This window comes from Schistocerca nitens, chromosome 5, assembly GCF_023898315.1.
Source record: "Schistocerca nitens isolate TAMUIC-IGC-003100 chromosome 5, iqSchNite1.1, whole genome shotgun sequence".
NCBI classification, from domain to species: domain Eukaryota; kingdom Metazoa; phylum Arthropoda; class Insecta; order Orthoptera; family Acrididae; genus Schistocerca; species Schistocerca nitens.
The window spans coordinates 153429929-153453374 of NC_064618.1; the positions used below are offsets into that span (position 1 = coordinate 153429929).

At 43.1% G+C, this 23446-nt stretch overlaps 1 long non-coding RNA gene and 1 other non-coding gene across 2 annotated transcripts in view; one reads left to right on the top strand and one right to left on the bottom strand.

The window, feature by feature from the left end:
- Positions 1-6055: 6055 nt before the first annotated feature.
- Positions 6056-6130, bottom strand: Trnat-ugu (transfer RNA threonine (anticodon UGU)). The gene has a single exon. It is a non-coding gene; the product is annotated as a tRNA-Thr (tRNA).
- Positions 6131-13958: 7828 nt separating this feature from the next.
- The window catches only part of LOC126259162 (uncharacterized), a 35046-nt gene continuing 25558 nt past the window's right edge, over positions 13959-23446 (top strand). Inside the window, exon 1 of the long non-coding RNA XR_007546475.1 lies at positions 13959-14077. This is a non-coding gene — a long non-coding RNA (uncharacterized LOC126259162). The remainder of the gene's footprint in view (positions 14078-23446) is intronic.

The window sequence follows — 23446 nt, forward strand, 5'->3', positions numbered from 1 at the left end:
TTTATCAGCGGCATTTCAAACATTGTACAGCTGCCCAGTTCGGCTATTGGTGACGTGATTATGAAGTGGAAAGGCAAAGGAACAACCACAACTACCAAGACCAGACAGATCTCAAGCACTGACGGACAGCATCTGTCGAGCACTGCGCACGGTGACTGTCAAAAATCTGATGGAATCAGGGAAGGGAATCAGTCATTAATTCCAGAGTGCTATCGACAATCCATTTAGCGCAATGACTGTGCAATGGGGTATAATGCTGGAGCGGCTCCTCATATGCTGCACATTCTTGTAGTGTGTGCTAAGTGACGCTCGAAAGGGTGTAAAAGAGCCACGCCACTGGACATTACATGATACTAACGAGTGATCTGGAGCGATAAATCACTCCATTTGACGTAGAAATCCGATAGAAGGGTTTGAGTGGTGACACTAGTTCCCGTCAGATCACCGAAGTTAAGCACTGTCGGGCTTGATTAGCATTTGGATGGGCCACCGAACGGGTCTGCCGAGTGCTGTTGGAAAGCGGGGTGCATTCAGCCCTTGTGAGACCAATTGAGGAGTCACTTGATAGAAAAGCAGAGGCACTGGTCACGAAAACTGACAACGGCCGCCGGCCTGGGTGGCCGAGCGGTTCTAGGCGCTGTAGTCTGGAACCGCGCCACCGCTAAGGTCGCAGGTTCGGATCCTGCCTCGGGCATGGATGCGTGTGATGTCCTTAGGTTAGTTAGGTTTAAGTAGTTCTATGTTCTAGAGGACTGATGACCTCAGACGTTAAGTCCCATAGTGCTCAGAGCCATTTGAACCATTTTTTTGACAACGGCCGGTAGATGGGTGTGCTGACCACATGCCACTCCGTATCTGCATCTGGTGACGGCTAAGGGTTGAGGATTACACTGCGATCTGTCAGTAATGTTGGGCGTTCAAGGCCTGTTCAGAAGGTGAGAGAGAGAGAGAGAGAGACAGAGAGAGAGAGAGAGAAAATGCGTGGAGAACATTACCTGCCACCATGTGTAGTGGCAATGATGAGGTAGGGCTAAGGTGGTGTTATGGTATGGGGCTGTTTTTCGTGATTAGTATATGTTCTCCTTATTTCACTTAAGGAAATGCAGTCAGAAAGACAGGAATACATTTTACAGCATTATGTACTGCGTACAGTAGAGGAACAGTTTGGAGACGATGACAGTTTGTATCAGCATGACAATGCACCCTGTCATAAAAAGCACCAACTGTCAGGCAATGATCTGTGGACAGTGACCTTCCTGGAATGGACTGGTCTGTCCAGAGTCGCGATTTGAATCCAGCAGGACATCTTTGGAATGAGTTAGAACGTCGACTTCACCCTAGACCCCAGTGTCCAACGTCACTACCTTCTCTGGTTTCGGTTTTTGAGGAAGAAGGGATTGCCGTTCCTCCACTGACATTCAGACACATCACTGAAAACGTTCCGAGCAGAGATCCAAAGGTGCAGGGTGGACACACACTATAATGTCCACTAGTAGGTGTCCAGATACTTTCAGCTAGATCAAGAAGATGCCACTTTCCTTCGTTGCGGACTATGCCATGTAGACTATGTGATCTTATCTCCATCTAACTGAATATATTGATCCCATTCAAATCAAGAAGGTTCACATGTACCTTCCGACCCACTGTTGCAAGTCTGAGTCCTAATCTTGTTAATTCTACAAAAATACACGGGATGTTGGCCATGTACTGTCAAAATTGTAACATCTCTTTCGAGAAGCTCAGGTAATTTAGGTGATGTCTTTCACGGATGCTTGGGATAAACCTGTGACTCCATTCTGCTGTACTTCCTGTGTCCCAGTCCGGTTGCGGCTTGGCAGGCATTCATTCTTTAGTTTTTTGACAGCGATGTTCTGGCCAGCAGAGTCTTGAGCTGTTGCTAAATTACCTCTGCATGTCCATTTACAAGCTCCTAGACATGTACACTATTGGCCATTCAAATTGCTACACCACGAAGATGACGTGCTACCGACGCGAAATTTAACCGACCGGAAGAAGATACTGTGATATGCAAATGATTAGCTTTTCAGAGCATTCACACAAGGTTGGCGTCGGTGGCGACACCTACAATGTGCTGACATGAGGAAAGCTTCCAACCGATTTCTCATACACAAACAGCAGTTGACCGGCGTTGCCTGGTGAAACGCTGTTGTGATGCCTCATGTAAGGAGGAGAAATGAGTACCATCACGTTTCCGACTTTGAAGAAGGTCGGGTTGTAGCCTATCGCGATTGCGGTTTATCGTATCGCGACATTACTGCTCGTGTTGGTCGACATCCAATGACTTTTAGCAGAATACGGAATCGGTGGGTTCAGGAGGGTAATACGGAACGCCGTGCTGGATTCCAACGGCCTCGTATCACTAGCAGTCGAGATGACAGGCATTTTATCCGCAGGGCTGTAACGGATCGTGCAGCCACGTCTCGATCCCTGAGTCAACAGATGGGGACGTTTGCAAGACAACAACCATCTGCACGAACAGTTAGACGACGTTTGCAGCAGCATGGAGCATCAGCTCGGAGACTGTGGCTGTGGTTACCCTTGACGCTGCATCACAGAAGGAGCGCTTGCGATGGTGCACTCAACGACGAACCTGGGTACACGAATGGCAAAACGTCATTTTTTCGGATGAATCCAGGTTCTGTTTACAGCATCATGGTGGTCGCATCCGTGTTTGGCGACACCGCGGTGAACTCACATTGGAAGCGTATATTCGTCATCGCCATACTGGCGTATCACCCGGCGTGATGGTATGGGGTGCCATTGATTACAGGTCTCGGTCACCTCTTGTTCGCGTTGACGGCACTTTGAACAGTGGACGTTACATTTCAGATGTGTGGCTCTACCCTTCATTCGATCCCTGCGAAACCCTACATTTCAGCAGGATAATGCACTACCGCCTGTTGCAGGTCCTGTACGGGCCTTTCTGGATACAGAAAATGTTCGACTGCTGCCCTGGCCAGCACATTCTCCAGATCTCTCAGCAATTGAAAATGTCTGGTCAATGGTGGCCGAGCAACTGGCTCGTCACAATACGCCAGTCACTACTCTTGATGAACTGTGGTATCGTGTTGAAGCTGCATGGGCAGCTGTACCTGTACACACCATCCAAGCTCTGTTTGACTCAATGCCCAGGCGTGTCAAGGCCGTTATTACGGCTAGAGGTGATTGTTCTGGGTACTGATTTCTCAGGATCTATGCACCCAAATTACGTGAAAAAGTAATCACATGTCAGTTCTAGTATAATATATTTGTCCAATGAATACCCGATTATCATCTGCATTTCTTCTTGGTGTAGCAATTTTAATGGCCAGTAGTGTATATAAACTACCTACGTACTTGTATATGAGTAAAATTCCTAAGAAGGCCAGGACTTTGTTGTACTAAAAACGCCCTTCAGCCAGAGCAATATTGTTCTCTGGATATATCTAACTTTGACTGAAACATGTTTGCTTCGCAATTTCGAGCCCCATACATTTGAGGTTCAGCTGACCATTGCTGTCAAAATATCAGCGTGGTGAAAGTAAGATACTGTTGTTAGTTTATCGTTTATATAGTCACGATATTCTGCGTAACTTCTGTAATTCCCTAATATCCTTAATATGAGCTAAGAAATTCGCATGTTTCATTTCTTCGGACGGAGACACACTCTAGATTTAAAGGGGGAATTCATCACCATCTTGCCTTCGAAATGCGTCTGCTGTTATTCGAAACTCCATTCATGGTGCGTGTTCATGTGCATGATGATAGGCACTTGTCTGCCTCTGAGATTTGTTGTAACCCATCTGTGTGCTAGGGTAGTACAGTTCTGGGTCGAAACAGCAAGTTTTGTCTTAACGAGTTTGCGAGCTGCTAATAGGGAAGCAACACCGAAGAGCCAAAGAAACTGGTCCACATGCCTAATATCGTTTAGGGTCCCCATGAGCAAACAGAAGTGCCGCAACGCGACATGGTATGGACTCGACTAATGTCTGAAGTAGTGCTGGAGGGAACTGACGAATCCTACAGGGCTGTCCATAAATCCGTAAGAGTACGAGGGGATGGATGCAAGGCATCCCAGATATGCTCAATAATGTCCATGTCTTTGGAGTTTGGTGGCCAGCGGAAGTGTTCAACCTCAGAAGAGTGTTCCTGGAGCCATTCTGTAGCAGTTCTGGTCCTGTGGGGTGTGGCATTGTCCTGCTGGAATTTCCCAACTCTTTCGGAATGCACAATGGACTTGAATGGACGCAGGTGATCAGACAGGATACTTAAGTACGTGTCACCTGTCGGAGTCGTATCTAGACGTATCAGGTGTCCAATACCATTCCAACTGCACACGCCCTAGACCATTACAGAGCCACTACCATCTTGGACAGTCCTCTGCTGACATTCAGGGTCCATGGATTCATGAGGTTGTCTCCATATTCGTACACGTCCATCCGCTCGATACAATTTGAAACGCGACTTGTCCCACCCCCACCAGGCAACAGTCCAATGTTGTTGTTGACTAGCCCAGGCGAGGCGTAAATCTTTATGTCGCGCAGTCATCAAGGGTACACGAGTGGGCCTTCGACTCCGAAAGCCCATATCGATGTTGTTTCCTTGAATGGTTCGCACGCTGACACTTGTTGAAGGTCCAGCACTGAAATCTGCAGCAATTTGCGGAAGGGTTCCACTTCTGGAACGATTCTCTTCAGTCTCCGTTGGTCATGTTCTTGCAGGATCTCTTTGCGGCTGCAGCGATGTTGGAGATTTGATGTTTTACCGGATTCCTGATATTCACTGGACACTCGTGAAATGGTCGTAAGGGAAAATCCCGACTTCATCGATACCGCGGAGATGCTGTGTCTCATCGCTCGTGCGCCGACTGTAACAACACGTTTAGACTCACTTAACTCTTGATGACCTGCCATTGTAGTAGCAGTAACCGCTTTAACAACTGCGCCAGACACTTGTTGTCACATATAGACGTTGCCGATTGCAGCGCCGTGTTCTGCCCGTTTACATATCTCTGTATTTGAATACGCATGCCTATACTAGTTTCTTAGGCGTTTCAGTGTTGGTAGCAGAATTCTTTTTTCACTAGGCGTATTCGTCGGCGCATAGAGAGATTTTCCTCTTTCTGCTAGGTGATGATTACGTATCGATTTGACATGAGCTCATATCATAACCACTGCATTGGCACATTCGTCGCACTTAGTTCTGAATTTTGGTGAGACTGATTTGGACATTTGCGCCGCGTTTACATGATTGTACATTACGTGGTTTCTCAGGTTTGGGTGTATTAAATTTCTGTCTGTAATACATTTTGCAGTCGTGTTTCACCGTGTGTTTAACGTGAGATTGGAAGCTCTTTGTTTGCACGGCCAGCTTTTTAAGAACATACTGCTATCAGTATCCAAATTCCATACAGTCAGGGACCGATGACCTCAGCAGTTTGGCCCTTTCATGAATGATGATGGGATCATCCACAAACCTCATCCTGGCCAGGAATCGAACCCGGGACCCCGTGATCCAGAGGTAGCTACGCTAGCCACAAGACCACGAGCTGCCGAACCGATGTTCGAGACCGTGAAAAAGCGTAGCAGCAAAAATTATATTGGAACGTAAGCGAGTTGTGTAGATTGCAACTGTAGTGACCGAGCGCACTGTACCACATCATTATTACTAACGAAGAGAACACGGCAAGTGCCATAACCTGATTTCCCAGAAACTTCGCTGGGTGGAGGAGGAGTCAAAACAAGCGAACACGTGTCTTGGCCTATCCTCAGATGCCCTGTCGTTTCTGAGAAAACAGCCATCAAAGATTTCGACGTCAGATATCTTTCAGTGAGCGAGAGTCGCTTTTGCTTCCCATGTTCGAAACCCGATTACTGTTTTTATTTATTTTCTTTTATTTTTATTTTTAACTATATATGACGGTAGTATCTGTTCCCGAAAGAACAGTTACCGTGGATGACCACGCAGCTTTGCTAGACATGAAATGATAATTAAATGGACACCCTAGCTGCAAACAGGCGTTGATGTACTTCATTGGGGACATGTTGAAAACGTGTGCCCCGACCGGGACTCGAACCCGGGATCTCCTGCTTACATGGCAGACGCTCTATCCATCTGAGCCACCGCGGGCACAGAGGATAGTGCGTCTGCAGGGACTTATCCCTTGCACGCCTCCCGTGAGATCCACATTCCCAACATGTCCACACCACTACATTCGTAGTGCGCCTAATAGATGTTTGCCCATCATGTGGTGTGGACATGTTGGGAATGTGGATCTCACGGGAGGCGTGCAAGGGATAAGTCCCTGCAGACACACCATCCTCTGTGCCCGCGGTGGCTCAGATGGATAGAGCGTCTGCCATATAAGCAGGAGACACCGGGTTTGAGTCCCGGTTGGGGCACACATTTTCAATATGTCCCCAATGAAGTGCATCAACGCATGTTTGCAGCTAGGGTGTCCATTTAATTATCATTTCATTTTTATTTTTTTTCTACCCATGTCCGCAGAAGGTTGTTACACGAATGTTACATAAAAAACTGTCCTATATATGTGTGTATGGTTACAATGTTTATAAATTCTCATAATCTTATATTTCCGTCTTATATTAATTCATAATTCTTGTATTTTATTGTTATGTTCATTCTCCAGCAAGATATGGCGCATTCCCTTGGATGGCAAAGAAACGTTTGTAATAAAGAAAATCCGAAAACCACGAGCATCGTGCGAAGACAGTTTGCCACAGCCACAGTTCTTCGTATGAATTTCACTTGGAAAAGAGATGTTAACTTCTGTTGTATTGTATGGAACAGGGGAGAGGCTTCGTCCCCGCTGTAGCCCTCAGTGGTCCACTCACCCCACCGCCGCCCCACACCGAACCCAGGGTTATTGTGCGGTTCAGCACTCACCCCACCGCCGCCCCACACCGAACCCAGGGTTATTGTGCGGTTCAGCCCCCAGTGGACCTCCCCGGGAACGTCTCACACCAGACGAGTGTAACCCCTATGTTTGCGTGGTAGAGTAATTATGGTGTACGCGTACTGGAGAAAGTGTTTCCGCAGCAATCCCCGACATAGTGTAACTGAGGTGGAATAAGGGGAAACAGCCCGCATTCGCACTGGCGCCCCAAGCAGCGAAAAAGTTTGCTTTTTTTTTGTTAATTTGCGAAATAGTTATTATGTTTTGGGGTTCCAAGCATTAGACAATTATCAAGAGACATGAATGATCATGACGTATATATAAAAATTGCCAAATATCCCTGATTCAGTGACACAAGCTGCAACATAACGATAAAAAATACTTTCGAACATGTGTAAAATTGCAGCTTGTCTGCTAAAAACAGGAGAATATACACACATATTTCATGCATGAGAGGAATATATTTCTTTTGTTGTCTGTTCTTCTTACGACTGGCACTTTCCTTGAAATGTAACTACTGTGGTTCAAAATGGTTCAAATGGCTCTGAGCACTATGGGACTTAACATCTATGGTCATCAGTCCCCTAGAACTTAGAACTACTTAAACCTAACAAACCTAAGGACATCACACAACACCCAGTCATCACGAGGCAGAGAAAATCCCTAACCCCGCCGGGAATCGAACCCGGGAACCCGGGCGTGGGAAGCGAGAACGCTACCGCATGACCACGAGCTGCGGACTAACTACTGTGTAAGGAGCCTAATGTTTCGCACTGTCTTACAGTTCTCTCGGCTTTCTAGTACGGTACTTAAATATTTTTTCGTAAATGTAATTACGTTTGTTTCAAAAGCGAATGTGTTTAATATTCTTGCCGTTTGTAGCTCAGATGCGACGACAGTTGTGGAATTGGTTTCTTCTGTGTTGAGAAACAGTTTTATTGCTTTCGTTCTTTTATTATCACGTCTAGGTGCCTTTTCCTTCAGTGCTATTGTGGTAGCTTATCTACTACGTTAAATAATATAGTCCACTTCCACTGATTTGACTGAAAGTGTAGTGAAGAAAACCTCACGTTTTGAGTAGATATACGAAACCTTTCTGCAATAGGTTAAGTGTTCTGCGGTTTACTAGCAGTTTCTTTTGTTCTTAAAGAACACGATATTCTACTAAATTTTTGTAGGTTACAAGAAAATCGTAAATAGACTGGTCCGCCATGTAGCGGTTCACACCTCCTAGAATCGTTAGGGTCCTAAAAAAAGATGAATGTGGTGTCTACTTCTTGTTTTTGGTGCAATTTATTGCTCTACAGACGCTCCCGTTAGTAAAACCCTTTTTACAGACCAATATAAACATTAGAACTCGGCGAACTCAACAGAACTGGCCGCTTGGCGCGCTGCTGTCGCAGTAGGCAACAAAAAAAGAACGGAGTGTCGCGACTGTTTATGTTAGACTGTGGTATTACGATTAGAAACTGTGTGTTTGTCTTGAGGCATCAAATACCCCATCTCAGTCAACCATTATTTGTGAATGAGACCACTAAGCAACTTCCAACAAACTCTACACATAATTTCAAAAATTTATGACACTTTTTCTTGCTGACACCTGCCAGAAAGTGACGAGAGGAGTAAAAATTACCGCTTAGTACATTTTCACTGTTAATGTAGTAAAACGTCAGAATCAGGCCTGACGTTTTAGTTTATTATTTCTTTATAACTGACTGTATTCGCAATACAGCGTCACCAACATCAAATTATTGAGGGTGACGACTCAGTAGATAATAAGTGGGTCGAAATGGGAAATCCCCTTGAGAAAAGTTGAAAAAATTATGACCTAAATCCACTTTTCTAAGTTTTGTGAATGCCTCAGACCTCATACTTCAATGGCATTTATAATTGCTTAAGTGAGCCATTTCAATCCTGGACTAAAACATTTTTTCGCGATTACCGACAGTTTGTATGGTTGTTATGTATTGTGTTGTAAACGAAATGGCAATAGTCCTAAGTTCTTTCACACGAAATTTCGGCTCGGTCGAGTGACAGTAACAGCCGAAGACCTCTATATTTTTAAATACTGTATTGGTTGATTACTAAAACCAGTTAAAGAAACTGAAAATAATCCGCCAGAAGACACAATGTACTACGTAGTTTAAAGCGCATACGAATGCTGCTAAGATATAGGAAACGCTAGAAAGTAATTACTTTTCAAGAATACGCACCAAAATTCACATTGCATAGTTTTCTTTTACCGAGTAACGCGGGTGAAGCCATGGCGGATAAATTGCTAGTTTATTGTAAAATTTTTTGTAGGGAGAAATAAAGAAAAGTAGTATGTATAGAACATAATAGGCTATATGATATATTTAGGTCATTTAAAAAAAAAAAAACAGTTGATAAATTTCTATAAACTAGGTATTCGACTACATTGTAGCAGTAAAACTGAGTAAATTTTTGCAGTGAATGTTTACTTACCATCACTTCTTCGCATTAAAAATAAAAAAATAAAAAATGCGCTGTCAGTAAATTCCCGTGAACTCTCTTCGTAGCAATTAACTTTTGACACATGTACTGACTATAACTTTATTGTTATATCAAAACTGGGTTGAAAGTGTTTGTTGTGTGGCTTTCGATTGTTAGCCGTCTGCCTCCTGTCCACCCCTCCTACAAACTTGCCGGCCGGTGTGGCCGAGCGGTTCTAGGCGCTACAGTCTGGAACCGTGCGTCCGCTACGGTCGCAAGTTCGAATCCTGCCTCGGGCATGGATGTTTGTGATGTTCTTAGGTTAGTTAGGTTTAAGTAGTTCTAAGTTCTAGGGGACTGATGACCTCAGAAGTTAAGTCCCATAGTGCTCAGAGCCATTCGAACCATTCCTACAAACTTACAGCAAAACCAAGCAGGTTCATGCTTATCTACCCCCTTTCCTTCACACTCATACCAACACAGTTCATTAAAACATGGTGTATTTGGTTTACTGGCACGTTGGCAAATCCTGCAAAACATTAATTCTTACTGTACAGGAGCTTTTAGTGCGTGTATTTAGTTCATCCTGGATATATTCGTTCGACGGTGTAGTTTCCAAGAACTTTCAGTAGAAAAGATTTGTTTCACAAAATCTGAGGTGAAGAGGTGCTCTTAGCTCTTAAGGTATGCTAATGTTTACTGGACTTTTTAGCTTCGAATGATCGTTTCTGTCACATCGCTGAATATTATCTGGGACATCCTATACAGGATGTTCGGAAATTTTCGTTACCAACATATAGGTCTTGTAGAGAAAATGAGTACGTAATATTTAGAATATGAATTCATCTCCGGAAACGTACGGTTTTCGTTCTACAAGGGTTTCATTTTAGGTGTTTAACTCATCCACTTCTGCTTGAGGAATTGAATTAGGTGTGACACAGTACAATTATTAGGTAGCAATTCGATAGCAAACGTAAGGAAACATCAATTTATCACTTAAACACATTTGTTTGTGTTAACACTTAAGCATTACGTGTTTAAATTACTCTAAAACAAAAAAGAACCCAGCATACTATACGTAAAGGACAGTACTGATGAATTACAACAGCGGTTCGATGTGGCGACCACCAAAGTTGTTACAGACATTGTACCTGCAAACCACCTGGTGTCTCTTCAATTACTAGTGTAGCGGCCAGCTTGCCAGCAGATCTTCCTCTGTCTCTACAGGAGTCTCGTAAATTAAACTTCGCATACGATCCCACAAGAAGAACTCCACGGAATCCTGTCTACCCGACTGGACTCCAGGACAAGCAATTCTGAGACTTCTCCCTCTCCTTCAGCAGATGTGGACGCGTTACGTATCTGAACTGAAGCCGTCGTAGAACGGAAACGGTACGTTTCCGACTTGTGTTCCTACTCAAAATATTATGTACTTACTCCCGTCTAGAAGTCCTAGAAGTTTGTAACGGGAATTTCCGAACATCCTGGATATGATATAACGTTAGCAGTGTTTACCGTATTCTACCGTCTTGTTCGTTGAAGGTGTTCTCAGTTTGGGTTTTCAGAATGTGGTAACACTGAAAGAATTCACTCATAATCTTCGGCCATAGATACTAATAGACTGGCCTTGCTGTGCAGAAGCTATAGGGCTCGTGTGGCTCCAACATAAACCACGTGACTGTTGGCAAAACGTGGCTGGATTTCAAATCAGCGGTCTGCCATCCTATGTTTGTATCGTATTTTCCCCACATTTCTCAATTGACTGCCAAACGCTCCCAACAAAAACTACTTTTTTATTTGTGAAATATTATGCCAGAACTACATTTGACCTGGATTTGTTCACAGTATCATTTATAAAATCTAACAAATACATCGAAGGCCAGTTTGGTGGGCAGCGGGACGAAATTACTATAAACTATCAATTAAAGTAAAATGTCGTTAAAATCCTTTGAAACAGTAAGAGTGGGCTCGTGTCAAAACTTTAAACATTGGAATTGCCGCGTTTTGAGCTCTAGTCACTTATAAAAGAAAATGGGATATGGGAATTATTCTAACAACATTCAGACTTACAGGCATTGGAGGCTCAGATTTCAGAAGACGAGGCATCGTCTAACGAACGCCTTTTAGTGTGCGATTTACGGAGCTTAGGCCTCTTCGATTTCATATGCTCCGGAAAATGAAAAAATGTCGAGACAGCATCACTACTTAGCCAATTCCCTCCAGTCTTAGCCCTATAAACACATCAGTTTTAAAAATGATAGACACTGTAAATATAAATCATAAATATTGTAAGGTGTCAGGCAAATCCAACATCTTCCATGAAAACCCTGACATGATAAGCAAATCCAGTAGTATGTCACATAGCTCCGAATACATCGTGACATTAAATTAACCAAAGTAATACGAGTAACAAGTGAGCAAATGGAATACCACAGACTAACACAAGAATGCCTAAGTGCATGTCATACCTTCCCACCGTGAGACAGACGCAGTTCCGAGGGGAGAAACGAGAACAGAAGCCGAGAGCAGAACCGTGTTAAGCTAGAAGGCCCTACGATAAGGGACGGACTGGACACCCACGTCGCCAGCTAACCATTAGGACCACCCCAGCCGCAAGTTTTAGCGTGAGACTTTTTCGCGTCTCTGTTACGTCAGGACCACCCCCCACCCCATGTTAAAAGCTAGAGCCCTCCAGAAGAACAGTATAATTCTTACGATAACACAAAAAGGACCACACCAGCTGCAGTTTTAGCGTGAGACTTTTTCGCGTCTCTGTTACGTTGCAAACTTTAAAAACATTGCTCCACCACAAAAAGTATAACGTTTCTCATTGGATGGACAGAATTTTTGTAGGTGGAGCTTAAGGTTAACATTGAGACCCTGATTGGTCAGATGAAAACACAGCCAGATAGTTTTTTTAAACCAATTCGGTAGATTGTAGTAAGGAGAAGTTAGGAGAGAGTTGCTTCCGAGACGGCGAGGTGAGCGGAGCTGTGCTGCCCGTCGCCCCCTGACGAACACCGACAAGGTAATGAAAGCACGCGATGCCGCATTTTTGAGCGCATAAGGCTTCACTCAGAACTGCAGAAGTCTCATCTGTTACACCCCTTTTTGCGTAATACTAGTGTAGATCGTCAATTAAAGCTCATGGTGTTCACATTTGCCACTTGAAGTAAAAATCTGAAACGCGATGATTTTTCTGTTATATAGTTATTGAGAAGCCACATCAGCCACTGTAATTTACGACAAGTTAGATAAGTAATTAAAGATAATTGAGGGTCACTGTAGACCATTTTGATAGTTTTCTCCTTTGTGAAACTTAATTTAAACCTAGATTATAGATGTGATGTGGCATAGGTCATCCTTCGATCCATTGTGGAACTTGGAAACCCATTCAGGGAATATTCGTTCACATTTTTGTTGAACGCAGTTGGTTTTTACCATCCTGTATTAAAACATCTCCTTTTATCAATAGTGCAATTTATAAACAATGTTTTGTGAGTAGAATAAAATTTCCAATGGTAAACTTAACTGCTTTTTCGACGTTATTTTACCAGCTAACTAAAAATAGGAAAACCTTGAACCCCTTCCACTAAATTTAGTTAGTATTAAGATTCTTTTAGAGGGAGTGCAGTGAAGCTGACGCTGAAATCATTAAGTATTTGGTTATATCATCGCTAGTCTCACTGAACTCTTCTGAACTCTACATGTCATGTGTGGTCTGACGTCTCCTTACCAGCAACAGGTCCCAGGTTCAAACTAGTCAATTCCCTAAAAAACACGCTCAGAGCGTCGTTGCGCGAAAGTGGTAGGGAGACACGATGTAGAACAACAGACACCACGCAGAATGTTAGAATATACATTGTAAATAATAACTAACCTATCAAAACACTTCTCCTCGAAGTGCTTCGAGCAACGGCGCGTATGTGCAGATGGCTTAAAGTTTTTCCGTTTCAGGGCCTGTATCCAAAGCTGCCTTCGGTTTTCATTCTTAGGGAACCTATGAGTAGGAACGAGGAACAGTTATACTTACTTCTGTAACCGAATTATCATAGATCCTTTCCAAAATGTAATATGAGTCTGACTTTACAGGCATCACTTTAAACACTTTAATTTACGTAATATCCTACTTCAAGTGTAAAAAACATATATGAGTCACTTCAGCAGATTTCAATAAACGCATCTGCACTATCATAGAAACACTTACACGTGAAATGTATTGCCATTTCCCCTGACAAAACGCTGAGTGCAGCCGTAAGCGCAACACGAAACAACCATGTTTTGCCAACATTCATGTGACTTCAGCCCAGAGATGTTGGAGCCACGTCAGGGCCATTCTATTATGTTTATGGTCGAAGGTCATAATACCTTTGACAGTGGTTCGATTCTCATATCCCGTTAGAGTGGGGTCAGAAATAGGTTAACGTCCCTTTAAAGGGCAAACAGCCGCAGCGGATGCTTCCCGCGCGCTGACGCAAACGGCTTTATAACGAGGCGCGGGACGAGTGAACTCGCGAGTCGCGGCACAGCCGGCCAGAGATGAAGACGCTGCTAGCTGGCGCGCTGGTGCTGCTGCTGCTGGTTGCGGCGGCGGCCAGCGGAAACGAGATCGACGCGTGGCCCGTGCTGGGGCCGCTCATCGACGACCCGCTCACCGCAGAGGGCGCTGCGCTCATCATGCGCGAGACTCGGCACGCCATTGAGGAGGTACGCTCCGATTATAGCTCCTATACCATAGGCTGAATCGTCCACCACGTTTTCCCCAATCGACAATGTTTACCTTCCCGGGTGCTAACCTATTCGCACAACATTATACGATATCTGTATAAATAAAAATCAGTTGTGTGTAAGATCATCATCTTAGAGTGGCTTGTCGGCCGGAGTAGCCGAGCGGTTCTAGGCGCTACAGTCGGGAACCGCGCGACCGCTACGGTCGCAGGTTCGACATCCTGCTTGGGCGTGGATGTGTGTGATGTCCTTAGGTTAGTTAGGTTTAAGTAGTTCTAAGTTCTAGGGGACTGATGACCTCAGAAGTTAATTGGGGTAGGACGACTTGGAGCAGGAGAGGCACCACAGGACATTTTAATTCATACTGTTTATACTTTTACAAATAAATTCATAAAACTTTGTCAGCATGACCAGAAAGGATTCACACTTGTACCAGTGGGAGTTCAAAAACATAACAAAATAAATTTTTTTACATGTCAAATTTCATCATTTTTTCGCTTACTATTGCCAGCATGTGGAAGTTAAAATGTCCTGTGGTGCTTCTCCTGCTCCATGTTGGCCCGTTTGACGTCCTACCCCCCTTAAGTCCCATAGGGCTCAGAGCCATTTGAATTTTTGAGAGCGGCTTGACAGATTTGGTAGATTTTCTTTTTTTGCGGTATTCGTTATTGTCAGGACAAGGTTTGGATGGAAAAAAATCTCTTGGAAAAATCCAACCGAAAAGTCGGAAATTACTATCAATTGCCGCATGTACGAAATATCGTCACTTAAGAACGACTCGGTAGATTTGGTTGATTTTTATCTTTGTTGTGTTCATAATTTTCAGGAAGAGGTTGACGTAAAGAAAATTTTTGAAAAATCCTCCGGAAAAGTCGGGAATTAAAATCAATTGTGGAAGATCATCACTTAAGAACGGCTGGGCCGATTTGATTGATTTCTTCTTTTTTTTGTGGTGCTCATAATTGTGGATGGTAAATGTATTTATGGTATGAAAAAAATGCAAAAATTGCGTTCAGTTTGACATTTCTGATGTCATATGTTTTCACAAAAAAAATGAGTCTGACATATAAAGGGGAAATATTACCAAAAATCTCGAAAAATTCTTCTTATCGATTTTGCGATACGTTGAATCACATAATAAAACATTGATCTTATTAATATAGTCATCCCTTGGTATAAGGATCCCACGAGCCGAGTAGTGCGGAAAACAGCAGAACTTTTATCAAATAGTTCTCTACCGAAGGAGGTCATCAAGAGACTGAAACCAAACAGTTCAGTTCCACCTAGGCTATATGGACTGCCTAAGATCCACAAGGAAAATGTGCCATTACGTCCAGTTGTGAGTAACATTGGAGCAGCCACCTACGACCTAGCAAAATTCCTGGCATCTTTGCTCAAACCAATGATAGGCAAGTGTGCACATCACATAAAGAATTCTGGTGATTTTATCAGTCGACTTCAGTCACTACAACTGCAAAGTAGTGACTTATTGGTCAGTCTTGATGTGGTTTCACTGTTCACAAAGGTGCCTCTGGTGGACTCACTACACCTCATTGGCAATATGTTTCGTGCAGACATTACAGTGTTGTTTGAGCACACTCTCTCCTCTACATATTCTATATTTAACAACGAATTTTACGAACAATCTGATGGTGTCGCCATGGGGAGTCCCATGTCTCCCCTGGTGGCCAATCTTTTTATGGAGGATTTTGAGGAGAGAGCACTCGACTCTGCCACTTTTAAACCGACAGTATTTTGGCGGTACGTTGACGACACTTTTATAGTGTGGCCTCATGGTCTGGACCGTCTCCAAGAATTTTTACGTCACATGAACTCCATACATGAAAACATAAAGTTTACCATGGAGATAGAGAGAGATGGTTGTCTGCCATTTTTAGACGTCTTGGTGCGACGGAAGAGTGACGGCACACTTGGTCACTCGGTGTACAGAAAGCCCACTCATACAGACCTGTATCTACAAGCTACTAGTTGCCACCATCCAGCACAAACAATGGGCGTTCTCAAAACCTTGGTCCACCGTGCCCATACTATCTCTGACGCCGACAGTCTTCAAGCGGAACTGGAACACCTGCAAAAAGTATTTTTGAAGAATGGCTTTTCACCTAGGCAAGTGAACAGAGTGACCTACAAACGACGGAACAAGGAAGAGGAAGAGGCCTTCAGGTCGACTGTTTATCTACCATTTATTGGGAATATTTCTTCACAGATAGGCAGAATATTGAGAAAGTATCAAGTGAGAGTAATCTTTCGCCCTCCTTCCAAAATTTCATCACTGGTGGGCTCCGTTAAAGACGACCTGGGCCTGCGTAAACCAGGTGTTTACAAAATTCCGTGTGAATGCGGCAAATCATACATAGGGCAAACAACACGAACTGTGCAGGAACGCATTGTGGAACACCAACGGCATACTCGCCTTCTCCAACCCACCAAGTCCGCAATCGCCGAACATTGTATTTCCACAGACCATTCCATGAATTACAACGACACAAAAATTTTGGCCCATACATCAAACTATTGGAGCTCGATTATCAATGAATCTGTGGAAATAAGATTGTCTGACAACGAGACTCTCATCAATCGAGATAGCGGTTTTCATCTGAACTCTGCTTGGAATCCTGTTATAGAGAAACTTCGTAGTCGACGTAGTTATCTGCATAAAGATGGAAATCGATCTGATACCGATACGCCAGGCTTTCACAGTGGAGGGCGCGAGGCGCAGCGCACGGAGCCGTTATGAACGCGCACGCTGAGCAGCGCATGCGCAATGTCACCTCAGAAGGCTTTAAATAGCGGAGCGCAGCGCGTACTCGCCAGTACTACTACAGTGGCATTCACCTGAAGATGGCGAGAAGACTCTGCGCCGAAATATCGTGGCAGGAAGTTACTGATATCCGGCAGTTCTCCCGTGTTTTTATGGAACAATCAGTACGCCGGGAAAGCTTTAAACATTACATATGAAGTGCTCAACATCTTAAAATGAAATTGCAGACATGTCAGCGACATGCTACAGTGACAAAACCCACATAATGTCTGCATTTTTCGCATTTTGTGTACGGAATTCACATCTGCGGTGGTTGTGCCCGCCATAGTTACAAGAATACATTAGACAGAGCGTCCTTCACACAAATGTGTGGAAGATATTAGGTGATTACAGTTTTTCGCTGTGACAAACATACTTTGAAAGTGCCCAGGGGAGCGAAACTAGTTCATAACGAAAGCATAAAATAAACACTTGATTTCAAAATTAAAAATGTCTTCCATCAAAACAATAATATCGATTCTGGGAACGCGGTTCTAGCTGTCGGATTTTCTCCACAATAGACTTTCATTCCCATGTAAACGCACAACTGTTTTTTGATACTTACTTGGGTTGTCGGGTTACGTCTTGTTTTTAGAAACTTTCACTAATCTGGACGGTGTGACTTTTCTGCACCGTAAACGACGAGTAGAAATATTAGTCTTCGCGTGAAGTTGTCTATCTCCGATATTTAACTGAAGAGACAGCAATTGTGCTGACTGGATCGGGAAACGGAACAGCTGATTTCCAGAGGCTATCTGGGTAAAACAACTGACGATCGAAAAACTGATATTTGACCACTTTAGCAAAACTGATCAGGCCTTAATACGTAAACACTACATCGAAAAATGCCTTCCACAATTATTCGGTTTTCGTCATTTGAAAGTTGTGCCTCAGGTAAACGTAGAACCTGCGACGCAAAATCATATACGATCGAACCCTCCTATTAAGGAATTTTGTAATTTACGATATGTGCGCCGTGGAAAAAGCACTTCAATGTGGGGTAGATCATATAACAATAATTTGGACCACGGAGCAGAGATGAGATCTGGTGACACAACTTTAAATGAGATTAAGACAATTTGTCAAATAATAATACGAATGTTTTATACACCTTTTTTATTGTTTTCCAACACTCATACATCAAAGTTTAAGCATGCGACATCTGATTATTAAATACAGTAACATCTTTAAAACCGTCACAACTCCAGAACTTCTCATAAGTAATTTAAAAATGAGCGCCAGCGTATAGAAGAAGGCATGAAATAATGTATGAGCCAAAAATCCTCAGTAATAAAAGCAATTTTTTAACGTGAAAACTGTTTATGATCACGTGTATTGCAGCAGAAGCAATTGCAACCCAACATCTACGCAGTCGCTCATCTTGCGATAGCGCTGGCATGGTGCCAGTGAAAAACAATTGTTTTAATGCTCACTTAAGATGCGTTAAATAAAGTGAACTGCTTCTCTTCGAAATACACCTTATGTTGCCAAAGATGGAATAAGTCCTTCGTTTAACAATGACTTCGACGAATTGCACCAGCTGGCTTCTTATACTTATTGTCTTACTCACTCATTTTATCGTTCGATTTGTGGAATTATTCACGGGAATGAGAGGCCAATATTTTCATCCTACAGTAGCCGAAATGGCGTTCCGTGTCTAATGACTGCGATGCCGACGGGACATTAAACTCTAGCCTCTCTGTTATGATGACGTAGGCTTCAGACCGACTTTAGTTTGCTGCAGCAGAAGCAATTGCAACCCAACATCTACGCAGTCGCTCATCTTCCGATAGCGCTGGCATGGTGCCAATGAAACATTTGGTAGTATGAGTGACAAAACATCGACCTGAAAACTCGAGACATTAGCACGTGGATGATAATTCATTCGACGTTCGCAAATACTTAAATAATAGTTCAACAGACGGTACTCGAAAAAGTATTCATACACCCATAAATTTCGACTTATTGATACTTGTTTTACATTAAGTTCAAAATTATGAGTATTTCTTTAAAATAACAAATTTTTTGACCTTGAGATAGCAAAACAATAAATTATTTTTTGTGTGGAATAAATAACGGAGGAGAAACAAAAACTGGGCAGAAGAAAAATGTTCAAACAGTCTGAATTGTCAGACTTTCCTCATTCCCTGAGTTATTGTGCAGATTTTGTGAATAAAACCATCTAGATCGCATAATACATGTTTTTTTTTTATAACACACTTTCGCCAGTGCCATCAACAGAACAAAATTTAGAACCTGACCATCAATATTCATTGTCAATATCAATAAAACTTGTGCCCAATTAGGACTTCTTCGTCAATGTTAGGTACAGGTTTCCAATTAGACACAGACTTTATTGATACTGACACTGAACCTTGTTTTACAAGTTCTAAGTTTTGTCAGCTTACCTTCCTTTAGGAAAGTTGCTGCACTCACCGACTGTGATATTATTTATAAATCAGAGCGCAGCAATCCGTCGTCCTTTTTTTTCAGGTTTTATTTGAAAAATCCAGATTTCGGCTAGTGGATTTGCCAAATAAAACCTGCAAAAAAAAAGGCTGATTGCTGCGCTCTATAATTTATAAAATGTAAGTTTTGATTTGACTATGGTAGCAGCCGAAACGACATTGTAAATGCATATGTTAAGCTATCTAGCCGGCCGAAGTGGCCGTGCGGTTAAAGGCGCTGCAGTCTGGAACCGCAAGACCGCTACGGTCGCAGGTTCGAATCCTGCCTCGGGCATGGATGTTTGTGATGTCCTTAGGTTAGTTAGGTTTAACTAGTTCTAAGTTCTAGGGGACTAATGACCTCAGCAGTTGAGTCCCATAGTGCTCAGAGCCATTTGAACCATTTTAAGCTATCTAGGCGTTTTTTTTCGCAAAATATTTACAAAGATTGCGGACTCATACCGGAAATTTATTTGCTTAATTAATTATAGTGTGGAGATGCTTCTATTAAGGACTTGCCCAGATAGCCCCGCGCTTTAGCATGCTGCTTCTGGGATTCGGGGAGGCTCGCCGGCTCCGAATCGAATCCGCCCCTGGCTGATTAACGACGAGGAGTGGTGTGCCAGCCAGTTTGGATGTGGTTTTCAGGTGGTTTGCCACTTACGTTTAGGTGAATACCGGGCTGGTATCCACGTGTCGCATCAGTTACACGATTCACAAACGTTGATACCCTGGAGGGTAAACAGCAGGTACAGGAAGAGCATATGGACACCCTTTGCCAATGAAACTGCTAAATCCAGATTACCATACCGACCTTGCATTGACACGAGATAAAGCCAAAAAATAGGTGTCGCTTCTGTTTATGTCCTGTAGGCATGCAGACACTGAACCTATTAAATTAGCTATACCATTAAGAAGTATTTTTCCAATATTAACTCATTTCGGGGTGAACAATTTCTTTTCAATAGAGACCGCAGATTTTCTATTGAAGTTTGATGAGCAATTGGTAAATGACGAGGTGCATTGTAAAGCAACTGCTCTTAAGTCTTACATACCTTACTTTTGGGGTGTTAACAATGTGCTATCAATTCCAAGCTTCTGTACTACTTTTCACCAAGTGTCTCGTAAAATGTGTGCAAACTGTCTGCATTTGGAGTCCTCTTGCAAAATCAGCTGGATCTCCAAAGCCTACAAGTCTGCTACAGCTCCAAGCTACGACACCCCCTCCTTCATGTTCCGTCGTGGATAAATGTCACACAGTTTTCCTTGTGATATAGCGCATATATCTGTGTGCAAGAGCTTTCGGTCGTCCCGCATGAGGTATGTAGTTGATGGAACCCTCGCTAAACTTCTGTGTCGTGCTTTGTACACTAGCATTGAACAGTTTTAGTTGACTCATAATGGCTGTAGCTACAACCCAATTGAAATAAAATTACGTATTCCACAGTTTTTGACTTTTACGACTAATAATCTTGTACGGTCGAACTGTAACTGAACTTTAACCCCGGCAAACGGGGCCCAGTTTTAAGTCAAACGTTGTGCGTACTAATAAAGAAACGAACCATATATTTAGAGCACTGTTCTGGCTCCGAATTTTCGTATCGTTTTCGTGATATTATAGACACAGTAACGAGAGCTTTTTTCCCAGATTAAACTTGGATGATTGCTTGAAGAAATGTCAAAATTAATTGGTAAACATAAATAAATAAAGAAATGAGAAATGAGCAGTGTAAAAGCACTTTTTACACTCTCTTGAGAAGAAATGGTACGTCCTAAATCACACCTAGTCTTATGGATTCGATGTCTGGAAAGCTACAGTTCGTAACAGAAGCAAAATGACTTCGTACGAAATGTTAATAGACACAGTTAAATCTGAGAATGCAGACTGCATTAATTTATTTGCTGTTTGAAGAGTAAATTCGTACATCCTTTCAAAAAGTGACAGTTTTAAGTTAATTGTAATACAAATAGAATTGGAGAAACATGTGTGCATGAACATTTTTTTGTTCGCCGTGTACAGTATTTTGTTTTTCAGGACTTGTTGACCACCGAATGACTTATCGCACACGTGATAATCTTTGGAGATATCATGGCGAAGTGAGTCCGTGACACTGCCAAACGTTTTACTGGCGCCAGTGGCCATCATTGACGCAGGACGATGGGCCTGCTTTATATCTTCTTCTGTAACCGCATGAGGTGACAGACGGAATTTTAGAAGAGAGAAATGAGACCTGGAGCTTAGTCCCGTCGGTGTAACTGTCATTCGAGACGCCATGTCAGTTAATCTTCGATGAGAATTTTAACATTGTCGCTGGAACGAACGCGTCGTTCCTCAGAATCAGCTTTGTAACTCCAACGAACTGAACACGTTTATATATATATAATAAGTCAGCCGGCGGTGGACTTACGTTTTAATCTGAAACTTCCTTGCTGATTAAAAGTGTGTGCTTGGATTCGTACTCTTGCCTTTTTCGGGCTACGTTCTTGCCGACAGAGCTATCCAAGCACGACATCGAATCCCCGTTTGTCACACTATTTTAATCTGCCGGTGAGTTTCAAAACAGAACGGCTGCAGAGTGATTCATTATGGAAGCACTCCTGTATGCTGTGGCCGAGCAACTGGCTCGTCACAATACGCCACTCACTACTCTTGATGATCTGTGGTATCGTGTTGAAGCTGCATGGGCAGCTGTACATGTACACGCCATCCAAGCTCTGTTTGACTCAATGCCCAGGCGTATCAAGGCCGTTATTACGGCCAGAGGTGGTTGTTCTGGGTACTGATTTCTCAGGATATGTCCACCCAAATTGCGTGAAAATGTAATCACATGTCAGTTCTAGTATAATATATTTGACCAATGAATACCCGTTTATCATCTGCATTTCTTCTTGGTGTAGCAATTTTAATGGCCAGTAGTGTAATTACAGAATATATGTGAAGCCACCTCGGTTGCATAAAATTGTTGACAAATCTTATGCAACCGAGATGGCTACACATATATTCTGTAATGTAACTAAGTTAACGCACGGTTGCTGGACTTAAAAAAAAAAAAAAAAAAAAAAAAAAAACGTTCAAATGGCTCTGAGCACTATGGGACTTAACTTCTGAGGTCATCAGTCCCCTAGAACTTAGAACTACTTAAACCTAACTAACCTAAGGACATCACACACATCCACGCCCGAGGCAGGATTCGAACCTGCGACCGTAGCGGTCACTCGGCTCCAGACTGTAGCGCCTAGAACCGCACGGCCACTCCGGCCGGCTGCTGGACTTCAGCCAATAACAATGTTTAAAATTTCAAGAATACAAATGTCGTTCATGGATGGCGCACCAGCACACTTCTGTCTCAAATGCGCGCAAATATCAGACGTAGACAGTTCAGGACCGCTGGATCGGTCGGGGTGCCCCACATCTTGATGGGCTCGTTACCCAGGCCTCAATGCTCGAGACATTGGTTGTGGGAAAACTTGCAGGAATTGGTCATCACCACACCAATCAACGATGTGCGGACACCATAGTGTCACCCCTTCAATACGTGCCAACAGGTGCAACAACAACCAGGTATACTTCAAAGGGTGTGTCATTCCTTAGGAGGGCAGAGGAGTGCATCGCCATGAATGGACGCCACGTTGAAGACCTCCTGTAAACATGTGTTTATCGCAGAAACCAACCGTTTCCAGACACATGTTTATTTCTTGTCTCGATGAGTATTACCACCTCTCAAAGTATTCGATACTTCTTTTTGAACACCCTGTATAAAGGGATTATCACTTTTTTGTTTTACCAGTTTTGGCTTTAACTTTTTCGTTAGTCTATGGGTGAATGTTTCCGAAACTAATGAAGCCAACATAAATTCCGCTACAGATTTAGGAGAGGTTGTCCGTGTCTTTTATTTCTTAATGGAACGTCGCGTCGGTAGTTATATAAAACGACCGCTTCTTGTCACATGTCATAATTCACTTTCGTTTTTGCTTCCGAGAGAACAAACAAAGCTTCATACTCAACCTGAAGTGATTACATGCCCAGAACGATCCGCTTAGATCACAATTTGAGTAGGGAACAACCCATTTTCATACTTC